This window comes from Lissotriton vulgaris, chromosome 8, assembly GCF_964263255.1.
Source record: "Lissotriton vulgaris chromosome 8, aLisVul1.2, whole genome shotgun sequence".
Lineage (NCBI taxonomy): Eukaryota > Metazoa > Chordata > Amphibia > Caudata > Salamandridae > Lissotriton > Lissotriton vulgaris.
The window spans coordinates 123,709,999-123,730,954 of NC_141696.1; the positions used below are offsets into that span (position 1 = coordinate 123,709,999).

Here is a 20,956-nt window from a genome sequence, read left to right on the forward strand (position 1 = left end):
TCTGGGTCTTGCGGGGGTTCCCAAGCCAGGATGTCTCAATCTTGGACTGTAGGGGCCCCACCAGGCCGCTCCCAACCTGGTGTCGCAAGTAGACCACGAAACCCTGCCCGATCTGGCACTTACTCACCTTGATAGTGAGGCCTGCTCTCCGCAGCGCCATCAACACTTCCCAGAGGTGGCGCAGAAGTTCTTCCCAACTGGTGCTGAACACTGCAATGTCATACAGGTCGGCGGCACTGAACTCTTCCAGTCGAGCCAACACCTGGTTGACAAAGGGTATAACCCGGATTTGGTAGTGCCCGTATCGTGTGGAGAATGCTGACCTCTCTCTTGCCCCATCAGTCAAGGCGATCTGCCAGTACCCAGATGTTAGATCGAACGTGCTGCGGTACCGGGCAGCCCCCAATTGCTCAATGAGCTCATCAGCTCTGGGGATGAGGTGTGCGTCAGTACTGGTGACTGAATTGAGCCCTCCGTAGTCCACACAGAACCGGAGTTCTGGCGTTGCACCTGGTGCAGCAGCTTTTGGGACCAAGACCACTGGGCTGGCCCAAGGACTGTTAGAGGACTCAATCACCCCTAACACAAGCATCTTGGAGACCTCCTCATTGATGCAAACTCTCACCCTGTAAGTTTTGTGCTTAACAAGAGGACTGTCTCCAGTGTCCACATCATGGAAGCACCAATCACTGACAATAGGAATCAGGGAGAACAGATCAGAAAACTATCCCATCAACTGGTGACAGTCATTTTGTTGCTCAGGGGTCAGGGTGGAAGAGAGGTTCACACCATCCACTGACCCATCTTTCTCTGTTGCAGACAGGATGTCAGCTAAGAGGCTCAGTCTCCTCCTCCATTCCAGCATCTGTTGCTAGGAGCATTCCCACTTCGGACCTCTCCAAGTGGGGCTTCAGGCGGTTGACATGCAGGACCCGCTAGGGGTTCCTGCAAGACCACCAAGTAGGTAACAGGACTTTTGCGCTCCACCACCTCAAATGGTCCGGTCCACTTCTCCTGGAGCGCACAGGGCTCCATTGGGGCCATGACCCACACTTTCTGTCCAGGCTAAAGCTCAACCAGAGAAACATTCCTGTCGTACCACATATAAGTATTCTTTATATAGACTTATCACAAGACCACAACTGACAAAAATCCACAATACTGTACTGGTAGAAATAGCTTAGTTTTCCCTAGATGGTAAATGCAACACTTTACGTTCACTGTACCTTTGGATGTGGAATGCGATACAAACAAAAGATTTGCAGGGAAGGTTATGCATCGGGTCCCTTACACACAAAAACGAGGATGCATTGGTTCCTTACTCTGGGAGAAGTGATGCGTCGGTTCCCTACTGCTGCGTAGGGGACAGTGATGCATCGGTTCCTCACTGGAGGGGAGGTGACGCATCGGTTTTTCTACGCGTGGGAAGGTGATGCATCGGTTTCTTACTGCGCTTCTGTAGCGATGCGATCAGCAGCGCCACCATGCGATGACGATCCGGTGCAATGAAACAAAATGTCGTCTTCTTCTTGATGCAACAACGAAGGGGCGATGCATGCATGCCCGACGGCCATGCAGCGACTCAGTGAATCTTCTGAGCTGCGACACGCTTCTCCGGTGAGGCGACTATCTGCTGCGACAGTGATGTGAAGCACTTCGATGGTGCGATGGTGGCAGCGGCGGCACCTTTTCTCAGTTTAGAAGTAGTAAAGTTAGGACTCCTAACTTCAGGACTCCTAAACTGAGAACAATCCTAATTTTAAGACTTTCAGTATTCACAGAAGGCATTTAGGAGTCCTAAAGTTAGGACTCCTAACTTTTGTGAATACCAAAATGAGTAAGTGCCTTCTGTGAATTCGAAAATGGTAGTAAGTTTAGGATTTTGTCTTGAAGTTAATTCTGTGAATTGGGCCCCTACTTTCTAAAATTGTAAAAAACAAAAATGGCTGTAATTCACTATGAGGGTATGCCACACACATCAGGGCATGTCCTACCTTTCACTTACAAAACACCCTGCCCTTGGGCCTACCATAGGGGTGTCTGATATGAAGAAAAGGGAAGGTTTAGGGGCTGGCAAGTGGGTGCACTTGCCAGTCAACATGGCAGTACCGGACTGAACACAGGCTCTACAATGGCAGGCCTGAGACACACTTTACAGGCTGCTTCTGTGGGTGGCACAACCAGCAGCATTTGATTTACAAGCCTTGGGCACACACATTGCACTGTACTAGGATCTGACAAGTAAACCAAAAAAGCCAATCATGGAGTCCTAATCCATACATCCATTTACCATAGGGAACACTTGCACTGTGGCACTGATGAGCAGTGGCACAGTGTCCAAAGCAACTATAGCCAGCAAAAACATACGAGGCAACAGCAAACATGGAAGGGAGACCCATGCCAATTGTGCCAGGTCTAACAGCACATTAATTGCACATGGACGATTGTTTGTTTACATAGAAAGAGGGGCAAAGGATGAATGTTTTAATTATGAGAAACATTTTACTATTGTACGATTTTAACTTTTTTTACGCTCAGCATTTCTTTCAGTATTTTAATATTCATATTATAACTGCTTGATTTTTCTTAGAATGCTTTTTACACCATATTTAGTTGCAAAATAAAGTTATGACTGACTGAACCAAAGTATACTAACGTTGAGAGATGACACAGACGTAACTCACAGGATTGTACAAGTGCGATGGTCAAGGAAAGTTGGGGACAGGAGAAAAAAAAAAAAAGGACCAGCTCTTGTCCCAGTAATAAGGTACACCACAATGAATGTGGATCACAAGTGACCATGACAAAGTAGGTACGGAGGTAGAGAAACTTAAGGATTAGTCCTGTGAGTCAAAGCAAGCATGCAGTGACCATACATTCCGAGGCAAGTCAAGCTATAGTTCTCTCCAGAAAGGGCACCGACAGCAGGATAACAAAGAAGGAGGATGAAGAAACAAAACAAAGCAGGGCCACTGCTGACATAGCATCAGTAATGAGTATGGCCCCTGCCTTCGCAAGAAAAATTAAAAGAAACTTGGGCAGTGACTTCTGCAGCCTAATATATAGGCAAGCGAAAACAATGGTTCAGACTAGCACACCAGGTGGATGAGAGGTGACTAATCAACAATGGTCAGCTTCAATGGAAGATACTACAAGCAAGAGAACAAACTAAACTACAAAAGCAGACCTAACAAAAGCTACTGGTCATCTGTGACCAGACCCCAATAATACAGAGGAAGGAGGTTAGAGACAGTTTAAGTCTTCCGGATAGATATCCGAGATCAGTGCAGCAGGCAGCACTCACTAGAAGAACTTTAATTGTACTTTTCCCAACCAGTATGCTGCTCCGCTGTGAGCCTCCGATTAGTTCCAAGCCCCTATTGCTCCACATTGTACTCCAGTGGTGGTGCATCCGGCACGGCAGGACTGCCATAGTATATTGTTTCCAAGTTGCCCTAGAAAGAAGACGCACTCTGCACCAGATTAACTCTCCTGCGTTCTTTATTTTTAAAAGCTGAAAACCAGCATCTACCTTCAGATAACAATAATGCCAGACGGGTTTTGGACCTCCTGGTCCTTGTTCACAGTGGGACAGCAGACCGACAGGGAAAAGTTCAATTAAACTTGGTATTTTGCATTGAGAGGTCGACAGGAGGGCTAAGAATATTATGAAAATAAATGGAGTAAAATGGTGCACACCCGTTGGAGGATCTGAATTGAGCTAAGGGACTCCAAGTCCCTGCATGCACATGGGAAGTAAAATGTAAATTGTAAATTGATACTTGTATAGCGCACTACTCACCTGAGAGGCCCCACCGGAGGGAAATATGACTAATCAGCATGAGGATAAGTGTTCCTTTGTAGCGTGGTTGCTACTTTTTCACTCAAGCCTGTGAAAAAGGACCAGGAAGTCCAAAACACGTCAGGCATGATTGTTATCTGAATGCAGATGCCGGTTTTCAGCTTTTGAAAATAAAGAATTCAGAAGAGTTAATCTGCAGCAGAGTGAATCTTCATTCTAGGGTAACTTGGAATCTATATAAATATAATAATAATATATACAAAAGTCAATATTCCATCTTGATGTCTTGAACTTGGGGGCAGGGGCCAGGGAGGCGGGTCAGATTTACTATTCCTACTCAGTCCGTGCAACAGTAGGGAAGGTGCTGGACTTTGGAAGGATATGGAAGGATATGATTCACTATTTCCACTCCTATTTCTTTTTTAATAAAACATTTAACTATAGACCGAAAAACAAAATTGTAAAACACATTTCAAACAGATTTCAAAGACTAAAAAGGTATCCATTAAATATAAAGCAAATAAAACTAAATGTTAAAATATTTATTTTGCTACGAGCAAAAATATAAATGGAAAAATATTTAAAATGTTATCTTAAAAACCTGCCCTACCTACTGCTTAAAAAAAGGGCAATAACAAACAATTAAAAAATATATATATTATAAAAATTCTAGATGTCTTTAGTCAAAGCAAATAAAAAACAATTAATAAATAGAACACTACAATTTAGTTTTTAAATATACTAAGAACCTAATTAAAAATAAACAAATTGAAATTATTTACAAATGATCAATTAACACATTAAATTACATAGACAATAGTCAAACTAAAATCAATAATTTATTTATAAAAATCTTTCCACCCTAATCTCTTACAAACCAGACAACCTGCTAATAAATGTAATAAATTAACAATATCTAATGAAAAGCAATTCATGTGAAACAGTGTTTCCCAAACTGTAGGTCGTGAGCCAATTTATAGTGGGTCAGGGAAATCCAAGCAACAAATTAAAGATGCATTTTAAATTCTGTATTTATCTGGTCACGTTTGCTGAATTTCAAAGACAGACTTCAAATGCCAGGATATGTCCTCTTATGCTTATTTTTTTAACCGGCGGACTGGGTTTTACAAACTCTGTTCACTTTCCAGCCAGAGAAAGAAATGTAAAGTCAATTAGGTGACAGTCTTGCTGGGATAAATGCAGTGTGAAAGTAAAGACTGTAGATTGTCATTTTTTCCTACCACAAAACAAAATGTAAATACCTCTAAATGAACTGTACATATTCAGCAGTTAGGAAAGCAAAAATTAAGCACATTATTTTTGAAATTCTGAAATGTGATGGAAACAAATAATGTAATAGGGTCAGAACAAATCAATCTACTTGGTAATGCACAAATAATAACTATTCAGTGAAACACGATTTTCGCACATTCATGTTTTTGTGTGCGATATTGTTTAAATCATACACCTCACTTCCATTAAAGCTAGGTGGGTCCCTAAAGTTTGTCATATGAAAAACAGTGGGAAACTTTTATGACGAATGGACGTTATGGCGTTTAAATCTTTCCTGGCACACTGTACGGAACATTCCCTCCGCAACTCACAGGTATGGCATCACAAACAACTCCAGGTCTGCTTCAGAGGTACATCGGTACCAGACTCTGTTCCACTCCATTCTCAGATTCAGAAATACTTACTCACCTGGGGGAAAACTAGGAGTGTGGTTGTTAATCTATATCCCGCCTGTTGAGGTAGAGATAAAGCCTGGTGGTATGGGTAATGTACATGGAGAGGACCCAGACAGGAAGTTATGTAAATTGCAAATCCCTTAATCGTGTTGTCATGTATCAGTGTATGATATATATATATATATATATATATATATATATATATATATATATATATATATATATATATATATATTGTATGGTCTTTGTCCGCTCTATTGACATGTTAGTTATACACTAGTAAACAAATGTTATTAAAAAAAAAAAGGTTGATTTGAGAAACGAAAGCGCTACACTGTAAACGAGGTGTCTGTTCCCAAAACATGGAGCCATCCAGTCACCCTAGGTTACCTCATTTCCACAGCATGTTATGTTAATTGAAACTGGCAGAGCATTCCTACAATAGATAATGAATTATTGGCATTGGCATTCTGTCAGTACTGAAAGTAATCAGCACAGGATGAGTCAACATGCGCTAATGGGTAGGCAGAGGCATTACAAAGGACCCTGCAGTGCAGAGGGAACACCAAACCTTCAGGGCACCCCTTAATCCTGCAAGGGAGCTCCATTCAGCCAAAGTCCAAGGAATACCTGTATGATATGGGAGACTCAGGGACCCTTTTTCACATTCTATTGGTGGGGGAGGGGCATCATTTTGCATTATGTCACTGTGGGTAGAGGCAGTTGTAAAAGTTACCGAAACATGAGCACATTCACCTCTTTGTCTCAGACATGACTAACAGGTGTGATAAAAGACATCAAAACAAGCATTTGCAATGCAGTAGGTCTAACATTTACAAAAGCTAAAGCTATTGGCATTGTAAATGACAATGCCTTTTATTTATGTTTTAAAAACAAAAACAAAAATAAAAGGCATTGATATTTTCAATGTCAATAGCTCAAACTTGCGTAAATGTGAGGCCTATTGCATTGCAAATGCTTGTTAGATTACTGAGTAGAAACGCTCCCTTTTGGCCCGCGTGGCAAATTAATTAAATAGACAAGCACAGCCGCTAAAGTAAAGCAGACCGCGCTGCAAATAAAAAAAAAAGTGCTTACTGACTTATGAAGGTGACCATGTCACGCCACAAGTAAATGTTCCAGTCATCCTGGGAGGTAAAGAATGGCGACAGGGCAGTAACAAGGAGGGACTAACAAGCCTCATTATCAATCTGAAGCCAGCATTTACCAAGGAAAATGACACCAGCCAATCAAAAATATGGGTGGAGAGAAGGAGAGGCTTGCACAGCATACTAGACTACTGCATGCCTCGCAGAGCGAGCAGTGCATGCGCGCTGCAGCTAGGCTGAACCTAAAAACATGTGGACAGCAAAGCAGAAGATGTGCAAAAATGACTTGCTCGAATACGGAAAAACCGCCTGTGTTCATAAAAGCTCACTCGCCCCTTTACGGCAAAATGCTGGAGGTAAGCTGCCCGCAAAAATGTGGATTGACAGCAGACAGTCACGATTGTCTTAACAGCGAGGCCTATTTTTTTAGGTTGAGCATAGAAAGCGCAAGCTGTTGCTAAGCGAACTGTTGTAGGAGGTTTGTGCAGGTAATCTCCACCTATTTCTTGGCCTATTTTTTTATCTTCGGGAATACTTGCTTGTGACTGGTCAATCTTTCCTCTTTTCCCTCCTTTGTGTTTCCGTTTTCCTGTCAGGGCACCAGTCAAGTAAGGTCTCCTTACACTTTCAGTGTTTGTGTGTTCAGAAGGGCACTTTGTTTTGACTGCTTGTATTTTGTGCCGTCCACTTACTCACCCCATTCTGTCCCACCCACACCCCCACTCGTTCTACAACCCTCCTTAGTGTATTTTGCAAATAACATATACATTAAAGCAACAGCCTAGTATGTACCAGCTCTTAAAATCAGCCTTGGCACCGGAGTAGCCTGCCTACAGCCCATAGAATCAATGCAGTACAGACCCTCAGCTCCCCATAGTCCTCTTTCGATGTCTTTATATATGTTGTCACTTGTGCCTGGAAATCATAAAGTTGGTGCAGGGGAACATAGAGTGCATGCAGTTGTTTCTCATTGGACTGTTGCGAACAAGGCACACTGAAGATGGCTCAACAACGACAGGAGGCATGAAGGAGTATTGCCTAGTAACTCTGAAATAAAGTTATGTTTTATGTACACAAGCCTTGAACTTTTCATACTTTTCATAGTGTGGCTGCCTGTTCTGTGCCCCCCATATACGTACTTTTTCATGCCCCATAGTCCTCTTTCTATTCAAATAGATATGTCGCCTGTGCTACCCGTCTTGTGCCCTCCCATACATGCTTTTTCTCAGCATTCAGGAATGTAAATGTAAATGTAAATGTGTTGTATTTGTATAGCGCGAACAGTAACCCGGAGGCATCCCGGCGCTTGTACTCCTACCACAAGGGAACCCCTCCTGGTTTTTCCTTGTGAGGTGTCCACTCCTGGGCATCCCATGGTGAAACCAGGCATCCCTTGAGCATCGGGGGCCGTTGTGGAGACTAAGCAAGCTATTGCCCAGAGTTGCAGCGTGGGGCCCATGCTTAGATTCGGCACTGAGGCGAGAATATCCGGTCAGAGGAATTTAAGCCCGATCCCGCCGAGGCGGGAATCGAACCCTGGTCCCTGGCCAGCGTTCTGCATCAAGGTCTGCCGCTCTAACCATTGAGCCACACTTCTCCACCAGGAATGCATAGTTTTGCAAGGTGATGAAATTTCAAGTTGTCATTTCATTAAGTTTGCATCAGCTCACAGGATTTTTAACTTTTGTTCAATGGTTTTGCCTACTTTCAACAAAGTGCACAAACACTGGAGTTGGAATATGCTGCAGCCCGATCATACCAACATCCTGTAGCCTGCTTAACCAAATTACAGTATAATTTAACATTCACTGTCAGGAGCTGCGTGTGTTTGTAGAGTCTTGCAAGCGATTTATGGATTGTTTTCAATATTTGTCCTGTTATCAGTAAGTTCACAGTGCCAGGTAACCATGCGCTCTGTAGGCATGTATTAATGTATTTGTCTACTTTAAATCGGATTCCAGAAGTTTATAATTACTCATTTTAGTTCCGAGGTTTTTGAGTGTAAAAGAACCACATCTTCTTCCTGGATGGGATATGTTCAGAAACTTTAAGCCTAGGGATTTAGATTTCATGCTCTGATAGTGGTCTTACCCAGCCTTTGTTCGCACCGCCATTTAGTACATGGAACTAGAGTGCGCAGGTAAAACTGAAGACATGTGTGTATTCCTCTGTTATTATTTTCAACTGAATTTTGCCAGTGTAATTATGTTCCATGGAATAAGACTGTCTGGAAACATGCTTAGGCTCAGTTTTCCTTTTCATGATTGTGTAATAAATGCCTTTTTATATTTTTATTGGGTGCTTTTTCAACTCCCTGGGAGAAGCGTTTGAAAGTAGTATCACCACAAAAGGGCCACCTGAACTGAGCACAATACCTCACATATCATTGCTTTGCCATAATACCATAGCGCATTACTTCTGTACTTTACAGTGGTGGCTTATTTACAGTTCTGGAAATTTGTGTGGGCTCTTTTCCATCACTTTTCAGAGATAGTGCTATTATTCCTTGCCAGGGTGGATTAAATTTCTTGTCACTACAACAAAAGTAGAACTTGCATTTCAAAATCAATGCTCTTCCGTTTGTATCACGTGCATTCTCTTTTAACTTCTGAGCAACAATATCCATTGTCTGTGTGTGCACGATACAGATTACATTCACACAGTGTAAGTGTTTCATTCACAACACAAGTTGGTTGATGTGCTATTATGTGTGTGTAGCTGGTGTGCTTGCATCTAAATGGGTGTATTTCACAGCAAAAGTAATTTAAGGTGTGTATCTGCCAAGTGTTAACTATTAATGTACCTTTCAGGCTCCTCCAGTGGGTGTGTGCTTTAGGGGAGTGCATTAAGTATTTTGTGTACCCCTGCACGGTCTCTGTATGCATGGCTGAAAGCAGTGACCCTACATGAGGGTTTATTTGTAAGGTACACAATCAGTGTTATTTTTTTGTCAGGCAGCATATTGCTCGTGTTATTGTTTTGCTGCCTCTCATCCTCTTGTGCACTGGAAAACAAGAGTCATAGTATTTAACCCCTTGGCCGCGGGGCTAATTTCCCCGCGGCGAGGGGGGCCGCGCACGGCACAGCGGTGCTGATGACGAGCCCAGGCTCGTCATGCAGCACGGTGCTCGTGTGCTGGTGACGAGCCTGGGCTCGTCATGAGCCCGCCCGCGCAATTGAACGCTTAGCACAGCGGGGGAATTATCCTCGCGTGTGAGCGTTCCACGGCTCATGACGAGCCCAGGCTCATCACCAGCACACGAGCACCGCGATGACGAGCCTGGGCTCGTCATCAGCACAGAAGGGGTTAATGTTCTATGTGGCTGTTGTATCTAATGTTAATTTGATGTCATGTACACATTTTAACTTTTAACTGAATCAGGTCCGAGTGGCTTCGTTCACTCCCATCCGCCTGTCCATTTTCTTTCTTCCCTTCGCAGCTCCCTTGTCATCTTTCATCTATGTCGCTTCAAGCAAATGCCAAACCAAAACGCATGTGTAAAAGACTTGTAATTTATAACGCCAATATCTCTTACTCACAAATGTGATACCCATTGCATTGAAAATGCTTGATTAGAAAAGGAAACCAATCATGCAACAGTTAATGTTGTTGCACCAAGGATATTGTGCTGCATAACTAAGTGCTTATACGGTCCCAAAAGCAAGACCTATTGGCTATGCCAATGCTTATTTTAATCCAATGGTAGGAAACCGAAGCAAAAAACATTTTTTGCTCACCCACATACAATGGTAATAAAGGTCTGGCAGTTTAATAGAAGAACATAAATAGCGACATAAGGGATGTAACCTCAACTAACTAGGTGAATATAGGAATTCAATTAATAGCGTTTAAACTCCAACGCTATTTTAAGTAATATTTATAAAACGAGTTGGTTCGAGGTCAATCATGTTTGCAAAAAAAGAAGATATTATTCAGTAAAAATTATGAAAGTTTGCTGCTTATTTTATTCGTTTTCTTGTTCTCCAGATTCAAAATTTATTTTTAACAAAAAATAACATGGGCCTAAGCAGGTTTCGTGACCTAAACAATTACAATTGTCGCTTCAACAGGCCCTAAAATGAACAGAAAAATAAACTGCCGACAATGTCGCAACCGTAGCAGACTAATAAAAAAAGAATTACAAAGGAAAAAGAAATGCCAAGCAAACAAGAAAGATCACGTCATTAGACAAATACCCAATGAGTTTAGTGATAATCATATATTTACGATTTCTATGTTTTTTACTGATGCAAATGTGCTAAATTCCTCACACTCAGTAGTTTGTTTGGATCTTACGGGAATCAAAATTACATATGAGAAAGAAAAGATAGAGTCACTGCACAGTTGGCCAGCAGTGAGCGAAAATAACCAATCACTGTTAAGTACAGATTCTCTTGTGCAGATGATAGGACCCAAAAAAAATTGGAAAACCGGACACAAAATCCAACCAGAGAGAATAGACCAGATCCCAACCATTCATTCCTGAGAAACACCAATAACTTCAATCGTGGAATCAAATGTTAATTTGAGAATATATACAGTGGATCAAGAGGCTTAAAATTCTCTTTGATTACTCCTCATACAAGTCTAAAGAGCAAAGGACATTTACACTGATTTTTTATTGCCGGGTCCGTAGCGATGCTGCGACTCCACCACAAGTGAGGTGTGCCCAACACCCAACACCTTCATTGCATGCATGGCTAACTGCCCACAAAATGTGAACTAACAACTCATTTAAATGTTATTCACGTGACAAGCTATTTCCTTACCCAGAGATTATCCTAATGCGTGGCCGCATTGATGTTAATTTAACTACGGTCACAAGTTCAACCTTCAGTCTTTTCTTGAGTTTTTTAGCCAGCAGAGCTCGGCATTCTAGGGCTTGTAGTTTAGAGTGTCCCCATTATAAGCGTGGGCTCCAAAATTTCAGCACTTTAAGTGCTGTTGGCCTTTGGTTCAAGACTGAGTGCTGGTGTGATACCTGACAAGGGGCAGCACAGTGTGAATGACTGCTCCTCAGCCCTGCAAGCCTTGCAGAGGTTGGTCAGAAAGACATGAGATACAGAGTCCACAAAGTATCTGTAAGCAATATCCTGCATTTATAAACTTCTACTGAAAAGGCAGCTGCGAGCGTTGGATTTCAGGATGATGATATGATTAGTCATCTTGTTTATAGAAAACAGACACATAATACCAAATGGGTCAGGCCCAGATCACCGCCAGCTGTTCTCAAAGACTCCAGGCCTCAGAAGTTCCAATGTTTAGAGAAAGGGATGTGGTCACTGATAGAGTTAAACAACTCATTTCCAAGGCACAGATTAGGAGCATGAGTAGTGCTATAGAAACGTGTACTTTTATAGCGCTAGATACAGCATGTTTCCTCTTTCTAAGCACTTTAAATAAACCGCTGCTGGGTCAGTGGGTGTTAACGAGAGGGGGGCTGGAGAGGGAGCAGGGCTTTGGGCAGGGCAGTCGTGTGTGTGTGCGCCGAACTGTGCAAGATAAAGGGGAAGATGCCAGAAAGAGACCGGAAGCCCATATTGATGAAACACGAATGTGGGAGCAGGAAAGAGAAGCTACTGAGGGGGGTTAGCTAAAGAGAAGTGAGAGCAGCCAGGATTACCAGCATAACAAGCCCAGACCGGAGGGAAGAGCAGCAGTAAGGGTGAGAGAAGAAGAAGAACCGAACCGGGACTTGAGAGGATTACAGTAGGAAACAAGTAATGGCCGCATGGCAGTGAAAGTGACACGGATGCACGGCCATGAAAGTGAAAGTAATGGGGAGCGATGGGGAGTAAGAGATAAGAAAGGCAGATGGCGGCTGAGTGTGCACGCAAGCTTGAAGCCAGCAAAAGCTTGTGGTTAGCACTTTGAAAACCCACTCACTAAATGTCTTGCAGTGCAGCGCATGCGCTAGGTCAAGCGAGACCTAAAAAGTGCTACTCAGAGGGTAGGGGTCTATTGTTAAAAGCCACTGAGAGCCTATTGTATTTTGCTGCCGTAGGAGAAGCCACACTATGTGAGACCACAAAGGAAACATCAGGGTGACATCCATGATTGAAGCTGAACCAACAGCTTGGCAATCATGAAAGGATTGGATCAGGCTTCCAATGCTGGTCACCAGATCTCCGGGTACCTAGAAAGGAAACTCTGAAGAAGTGCACTGCTTGTGCATACAACTAGGTCCATTAGAGGGACCCAAACTAGCTGCCATATATGCAAAGGCCATCAGAAACAGCAGATAATTGTGTCACACAATAAATACCCTGCTGAGACAATTCACTTTCATGTGTCAGTTTCTCAAATGTAAACTTCAACAAGGCTTTAAGATGCTGCTCCACCCAACAACCAATATGAAACACAAAATCAGTTGGGGTCTCCAAATCTCTCCCCAGCTGCCTGTTCACATAGACCTCTGTGATTCATTGTATGAAGAAAGACCTCCTGGTCCTGAATAAGAGGTGCAAGCCAGAAAAGAGTCCATAATAATGCTGACAGCTACATGCAACCTTATAAATGAGACCAGTACAAAAGAAGTCATCCTAGAGGTGCACACCACCGTAAACTGCTGGCAGCCATAATGACCGGCACAAGCACACCTTGCTTAAACTCAGTCAGCAGGAGACTGGACTACTCAGCATCCCACAAGCTATCAGTCACCAGCAACTTACACATGAAGTCCCGGCAAAATGGAAGCCAGTAATCAAACAGATGCCAGGCATGGGAACTCCTGGGAAGGAAAGCCCACGGCAAAGTCAACATACAGGAGACCTGCAGAGTGAAAACAACCAACCATGAATGATGCCCACAAGGTTCCATTCCCCGGATACCCTTGGCATACTCTGCCCCCTTAAACCTCAAGCTACTTCCTTGGGCAGAGCTCGAGCCTGTGTCAGCAATGCATAGAGGTGATGTTGCACTTCAGATGCTCTCAAGTAAAAAAATAAAAAAAAGGGACGTCACCAACTAAGAGTTTGCAAGTGAACCCCAATAATCGGGCAAGATCCCCCTCAGATCCTGAGAGCGAGTTATGCAGGTTTCTGGAAAATTTCAAAGGTCTCTTGGGGAGCGTAATCAGCTCAATGCGGCCTTGGTACTGGATGCAGAACGGAAGTGGGTCAGCAAACAGATATGACAGAGTTGTGAGGAAATACAATCAGGGAAGCTAGCCTCATGGTCAAAACCCTTAGGGAAGACCGTGGCAGCCCAGCATTTCAAAACGGTAGAAACTGCTAGTGGGCCGAGAAACAGAATTGTAAAGGTGTGAAACTTGGAAATGGCAACCAAAATCTACTCCAAGTAGACCAAGGCAGCAATGTTCTGCAAGGTGTTCAACTAGAAGCACACTGTTGGTGTGCTGCAATGACACCCTGAAAATCGCACACATGCAAGAGTTTGCAAGGTGCTGCCTGTGATGACGTTTTCCTGTGTCTATGAGTAAAGTTTGTGGTGCTTTAGATGTGGGTCCAGGTGTGTGTGATTGTGCCCTGCTGCTGCTATCACTGGCGTTGTACATATCCAGTATCATTATACAACAGTAAAAAAGATTTGCATTAGCAATGCTTGTTCTTTTAGTGATCAGAGCTCTTACGGGTCTTCCTTTGCCCTCATCAGGTGTGATAACAATCAACTTATTGAAGATAAGGATGGTGCGCCACAAAAATAGAAGTCCAAAGTTTCGCAGTTATATGAAAAAATCCTTTATTTGTTCAATCTTTGAAAGGTCTCAGCCAACGCGTTCCATTCCATGCAGAACTTTATCAGGGCTTAACAATTTCTTGAAGATCCCATGTGATGATCAGAAAGTAGGTATAGAAAGCGTCTACGTATGGATAGGTCACGTTCTGTAATGTATATGGAAGTCGAATAAGTGTAGCAGCAAATATAGATGACCCGGTGTCTCCAGTCTCAACGCAGGTTTCAACCACAAAAAATGGAAGTCAAACTTCCTCGAGCAGGTTGACTTCCAGGCACCTTTTGCGCGTGACCAGGGGAGACGAATATAGACGTTTGGGGCTATACATACCCCATTCCCCACTGATGCGTTTAAAGCTGAACGACTGCGATATTGGTCGGTAGCCCATCTCTCATATGACAGAGGGTTATGGTTTTAGTCTATAGATCCACAACCATTTTTTGTGGTTGAAACCTGCCGTGAGTCTGGAGACACTGGGTCATCTATATTTGCTGCTACACTTATTCGACTTCCATATACATTACAGAACGTGACCTATCCATACGTAGACGCTTTCTACACCTACTTTCTGATCATCACATGGGATCTTCAAGAAATTGTTAAGCCCTGATAAAGTTCTGCATGAAATGGAACGCGTTGGCTGAGGCCTTTCAAAGATTGAACAAATAAAGGATTTTTTCATATAACTAAGAATCTTTGGACTTCTATTTTTTTGGTGCACCATCCTAATCTTGGTATTCACCTACCCAGTCGGTCTGTAGGCAGACTTCTTTTCGTCTCTCCTTATTGTCTCTTCCCTAGGTCCTATCCTCTCTCCCCTGAATCTCTCCCCTTGCCTTCTACTCTGCCTACCCCCTGTCCTTTGTGCCCTTTGACAAAGCACTCCTTCTCCGCTTGTGGGGGAAAGATCCAATATTTATACTCTGGAATCTTAGCGAACCCGCTGAGTGAGTCCACTGCGCCAAGGGAGCCACTCCCACTTGAGATATGGTATGGCACCCCTTGCCAAAGCACTCCCTCCCCCTTTTTTGGGGAAGGATTCAGTATGTAGACCTTGGAGTCTCAGAGACCTCTCTGAGAGAGTCCACTGTGTAAAGGGAGCCTCTCGCAATAGAGATAGGAAAGGGATTTTACTTCCCCTGGGATCACAGCTTACTGGACTTTGGACGTTGCCTTGACTTGTCTACCGGTTTGTGTCCCCGTCACCCTTCCCCCCCTTCTCCCCTTGTTGTGACTCTCACCCTCCCCTGCCTTCCTCTTTCCCACCTTCATTATCTGTCTATTTCCCCTACTCCAACCCCCCCTGAATCTCTCACTGTACTTTCTTTTCCCCTTACGTATTTGTGCTTATTGTTTATCTGAACCTTACAAGTATCTATGTTGCCATGCTCTAAGAACTACGTAACCTTTGTAACGATGTAACCTGCAACTGTGATCTGATGCTAATGTAAAGCGCTCTCATACCTCCGGGTCTAGCCTGCGCTATATAAAACTTTTAAAATAAAATAAATAAATAAATAAAATAAAATAAATCTGTCGCAACAGTGGAGCCTCAGTGTGGCTAGCTCCGGATGTCTTGTGCACAAACTCATTACTGACAAGCCAATTTAAGAGACTTGAGTGCTTAACCGTGGTCAGCCACATTCTCTGTGTTTTGTGATAACAACTAACTAGCATCTCTCACTGCTTCCCATGCGCCATAAAACACACTGGCAAACACATTCAGAGACTAAGGGAAGTGATGCAAGGGTTGTGGATAGCTGTTCCTCCTAGTTCCCATCCACGTCAACCTCTATATCTAGTCGCGATTTTGACCATTTCTGGATATTCCACTCCAGCATCACACATAAACGCCATGTATATACAATTGACTCCAAAGGACCGATAATTAACAGCTCAGGAGAATACTTATGAGCACACATCATTTGTTTGAGGGCAGAATCATGCAAACCTGTGACAAAGCACATCAGGACAACACGAGCATCCATTGATGTAGAATCCTTTGCAAATGATGGAGCGGTATAGTAGCATAAGGATGAGTTAAGGCTTGATGGATGTATACTACATGCTAAGGGTGAGGGTATGTGTGTAGGGCAGCGCACACCCGCAGCTAGGACACCATCAGATTAAGAAGTGTAAAAAGCAAAAGCAAGGCAGCAGGCTTTTCCCATCATTGTGCCCTGATAATAGAACTACATATCGTCGCCCACCAGGATTGCCCCCAGGGGGTGTAGCTTCCATTGGTGCCTAGAGGCCCGAGAGGCCCACTGAACCCTTATTACTGCTGTACTTCGCTGTTCAATCACCAGCCAGGAGACCCTTTTCCTTCTTTGCACTAGGACACTCTGGCCATGCCACGGGCTGTCTCACCACCACTGCTACAATTTAGGAAAGAGTTGAGGACGCACCTCGTTAACCCTTTCGCTGGGGCGGCCGCTCGGCGGCCGCATGCTGGTGACAGAACCGCTCCGTCACCAGCCGCGGTTGAGCTGTGCTGGTGACGGAGCGGTTCCGTCATGACCCACCCCGCCCCGCTCAATAGAACGGCCGGGCAGGCGCGAAATCAGCGCCGCGCAGGCGCGGGTGGCCGGGCCATGACGGAACCGCTCCGTCATCAGCACAGCCCAACCGTAGCTGATGACGGAGCGGTTCCGTCATCAGCAGGGGAGGGGTTAAAGAGCAATACACCCCTATGGATTAGCTGTACACAAACCAGCTATCACTTCACACTTGTGTTTGACCCTATACAGTGCGTCTCTGCCTTTAGGCTAGGCCAGCCCCATGGAAATAACACACACGAAAGAGGGACAGACGAACGCATGGACAGATAGGAATAGACAGAGAAATGAATAGGAATAGACAGACAAATGAATGGATGGATGGATAGATCTCCAGACAGATAGATACATTAACAGATGCGTATATGACCAGACACGTTAATGAAGTTATAGGCTAATAGTTCAGGGTTTACTAGAAATAGTAAAGTAAATGCTGCTTCACAGCCATACTTCATGAGCGGTTGGAAAGGTGTGGTAAATCTTAGTGAACTTATATTCAGAAACCTATTCAATGAAAATGGTGGACCTTGTTTTCAGCGTTTCTATTAAACAAGCAGGGCTGCAAGGCCAGGCGTGCACGCAAAGATGTATAATAAACAGGTTTATGAATCGTCGGCAGCTGCAGGCAGGCGCTGTCCTTTCCGAAGACACAAGAAGCGTGAAGGAACAGCACACCAACCACAGGGAAACCGATAGTCTTTGAGATTCGGCTGTGAAAAGAAGGCTCGGAGTTCACAGCAAGAGCTAAGCGTAAAACAAACACAGAGAAAGTTTGCATATCACGAGGTACGCGTCTGTGTGCAGTAAGGAAGGTACTCACAGCGGCCAGGCTCCACGGCGGATAGTCGGCGTGCCGTCTGTATAGAGTGCTCAACCCGCACAGGGCACTACAGACTCCTCTTTCAAAGTGAAAGGACGCGGTATGAAAGCTCGGGGCAGAGGGGCGGAGTCTTAGCGTCAACGCGAGCCAGATGGCTCAGAGACAACTCGGACGGCGTTTCTCGGACGCAGCCTTTCCTAGCTGCAAGACAAGCGCTACCTCTACCTCCTAAAGTTAAATGACTCCTTCCTCCACCGAGACGCTGTGCCGCGACCTTTACACTGCACTGGCAAGAGGCTCGCGCTTCGAAGCATCTCTTGTACGGTCCAGAAGGTACAACTTCCAAAACAAACAAGCATGACAGAATCCAGCAATGCAGGGGTAAAACCGGGAAACGTTTCCCCCTCCCTCTCCTGTCCCAGTAACTACTGGCCACGTTTTCAGAATTTCGCTGGGAATACAGGACAGCGGTTATGTTTGTTCCTGGGTCTCTACTGTCGATCCTGAAAAGTTAAAGCGCCTTGTCTGCGTATGACATCGCAAAGAATTGAAAACCGCATCCTTTAAGTTAGTGGCGACCCAGCTCGATTACCAGCGATAAGAGAGCTGCACAACTGGAAACAATTATGCTGCATTAAGCTAATGAACAAACTACCGTGATTCAATTCGGATAAGAAGTAGGAAAGGGGGATAAAGACAAAAACATCACAAGCTATTCATTTGGGGGTATATATAGCCCTGGAAGTATTGGGCTTAGAAATCATTATTAAAGTACCCCAGCCAAGCTTTGAAGTAACCGAAGCACCTCACGTGGCGAACCACTGCAACTGCAACACACTCTGATCGAAATCAATGGAGGCAGGGATTAAGAATAGATATACAATCACTGGAAAAAACCCACATTTTAATGAGCCGTTATGGTCAGGGCTACAGGAATTATGTGTTTGTTCGGACGTGGTTATGTACACACAATTATACATTGGCCGCAAAATTCATCTGATGCACAATCTACAGATTTTAACAACAAAAAAAACCTTGTCTCTAGGTCAAACGGTTCAAAAGTTCCTAAAAACGCAACAACCTGTGTTGCGGTGCAGCGGAAGGCCTTTAGCAAAGGTTCACTGGCCACGTTTCTTTTACTTATTCCTATATTTGGTTGTTAAATTGGTACTAATGAGATGCACCCAATGCCCAGACAGTGTTAACAAGTGTAACAAGCATTTGCAGTGCAATCGGTCTTGCTCTTGGGACCTTATACGTATTTAGCCATGCAGCACATGCGCACCATTTCCCATGATTGGTAACGTAACATAAATCAAGGTAATGTAACATAACATCTTAAAACAACTTGACAAAACATAGCACATTAATCCGTAAAGTTTTCCGCCTGTTCGTGAGAGATTCTGGCCCTGTTGCTGTTTACTGCTAACTCTAATCAGTGGTTTACTGTTAATCTACTCATTACTTATAATTGTATCAACCTTCGAAGGATGAGATGCTGTGTAGACACGCAAAGATTTACGCACAAAGTGAGGACAAACCATACATATATGTACATGAATGTATAGCTATAATATTTATGTGCTAGAATGTACAGACATCCACAAAAATATAGACACAAATACATTGTAAATAACAACAAATTGAGAGAGAGGGTAAAGGGCACTCTTGGTCCCCCTGATCAATCTTATTAAACAACAAAAGAGTGTCGTAGAGGAAAAGTATATGAGCACTAGACACAGAGAAAATGAAGAATCACCCTGAATAAGTCACATTGGAAATCAGTGGGGATTTTTCAGGAAGCCCTCACTCACCACCCTGGGTGGTGACATGCTTCATCATCGGGCCCACTCGGAGAAGCCGAATGCCTCCCTGGTGTGCTACAACGCCAGATTACTGCGGAGCTGGTTCTTCGTGGCAAGGGTGTCAAAAAGAAATGTGAATTAAAAATGTCAAAACTGTACCATACAAAAAGTTTATTCAATGGTCAGTTTGATATGGTTAAAATATATGTGGGAAAACTACCAGTTAATGACTTGGTTGTTTCCACTTAAAGTGGGGTCAACATGTTTCTGCCCATCTATGTGTCATTTACTGGGCTTTCATCAGGACCATAAGATAGTGTACCTCGGCGGTATGGGCACGCTAAGGCCCACCTTTACCAGTGGACGGGGTCCATTAACAGGAGACGCTAGGTGCTGAACGGGTGACAGGCGTTGCGGGTGGTGTGCCATTGTCGCCTCCACCCCCTCCTGAGACCCATGGGGTGTGGATCTTGTAACTTACAAACTATATAGGTACCTCAACATTGATGGTATCCCACAATTGACGTTTTTTTTTTGCACCTTTAAGAATTTTTCCACACCTGCCAAATTCCAGCATCCCTTCACCCCACTGTGATCTGCAGTACAATTGATTTGTGTGTTATTAAAGCAAATGTCGGAGGCTCGGCAAGTACACAACTGAGGAGGTGGGATGAAACAGTATCTAATCTTAAACCATGAATTCCCCACAGAACAACATCTGTATAAAGATACGATAGATGCACTAATGTAAGACTTGGCAGTCATTCCGGGAGCAACCTAGGTCAATGTCTGGAAGACAGGTGAACTCCAAGGCCTATGCATGCCCTATTACCTGAGTCTGACCAGTTGGTTACTGACTAAAAAGAGATGGTAGATAGAAAAGCTGCTCAAAATCGTGCCAGGTGGAAAAGTGATGAGATGATCTGGTTACTAACGAGGTAAGCACAGGCAGTAAGACCAACACCTGACCTGTGACGTAATCAGGTGCAGTGAAATGGAGAGTGGAAGCCAACAAATTGGGCAAACACTTTATCATAGAAAGGCACAGAGGTGTCTAAGCAAAATACATGTGAATTTTAACTGTGAAAACTGTGTGATTAGATGTCTATCGCTTCGATTTGAGAAGAAACATAGACAATGCCAATAGGCCTACCTTGAAAATGTTACCTCATGCATACAACATGGACACACAAGTGTGCACTTGTACATGTTGCACTTCAAACTATAATATGTCATGCCATGTCGTGACATCATGCTGCCAACATTGGAAGCAGCATACATTTCAAACTGAAAAATTAAACCATCTACAAAATTCTTTGCAACAGCCAATGCCTGAAAAGGATTACCCCAAAGCCCCTCTCTGTATTTTGCATTATATGTTGTACAGTGTGTGCAGTTTTGTGTTGTGTAGGCCAAACGTATTTTGGGGGCCCATGTTTGCAACAGTTTTCCATTTATGCTCTTCAGTTCCGTATAA

At 43.8% G+C, this 20,956-nt stretch overlaps 1 protein-coding gene across 1 annotated transcript in view; it reads right to left on the minus strand.

The window, feature by feature from the left end:
• Window positions 1-17,778, minus strand: part of LOC147693578 (solute carrier organic anion transporter family member 2B1-like) — a 435,047-nt gene extending 417,269 nt beyond the window's left edge. The window contains exon 1 of the mRNA XM_086933810.1: window positions 17,675-17,778. The gene's annotated coding sequence lies outside the window, so the exon portion shown is untranslated. The remainder of the gene's footprint in view (window positions 1-17,674) is intronic.
• Window positions 17,779-20,956: the final 3,178 nt, after the last annotated feature.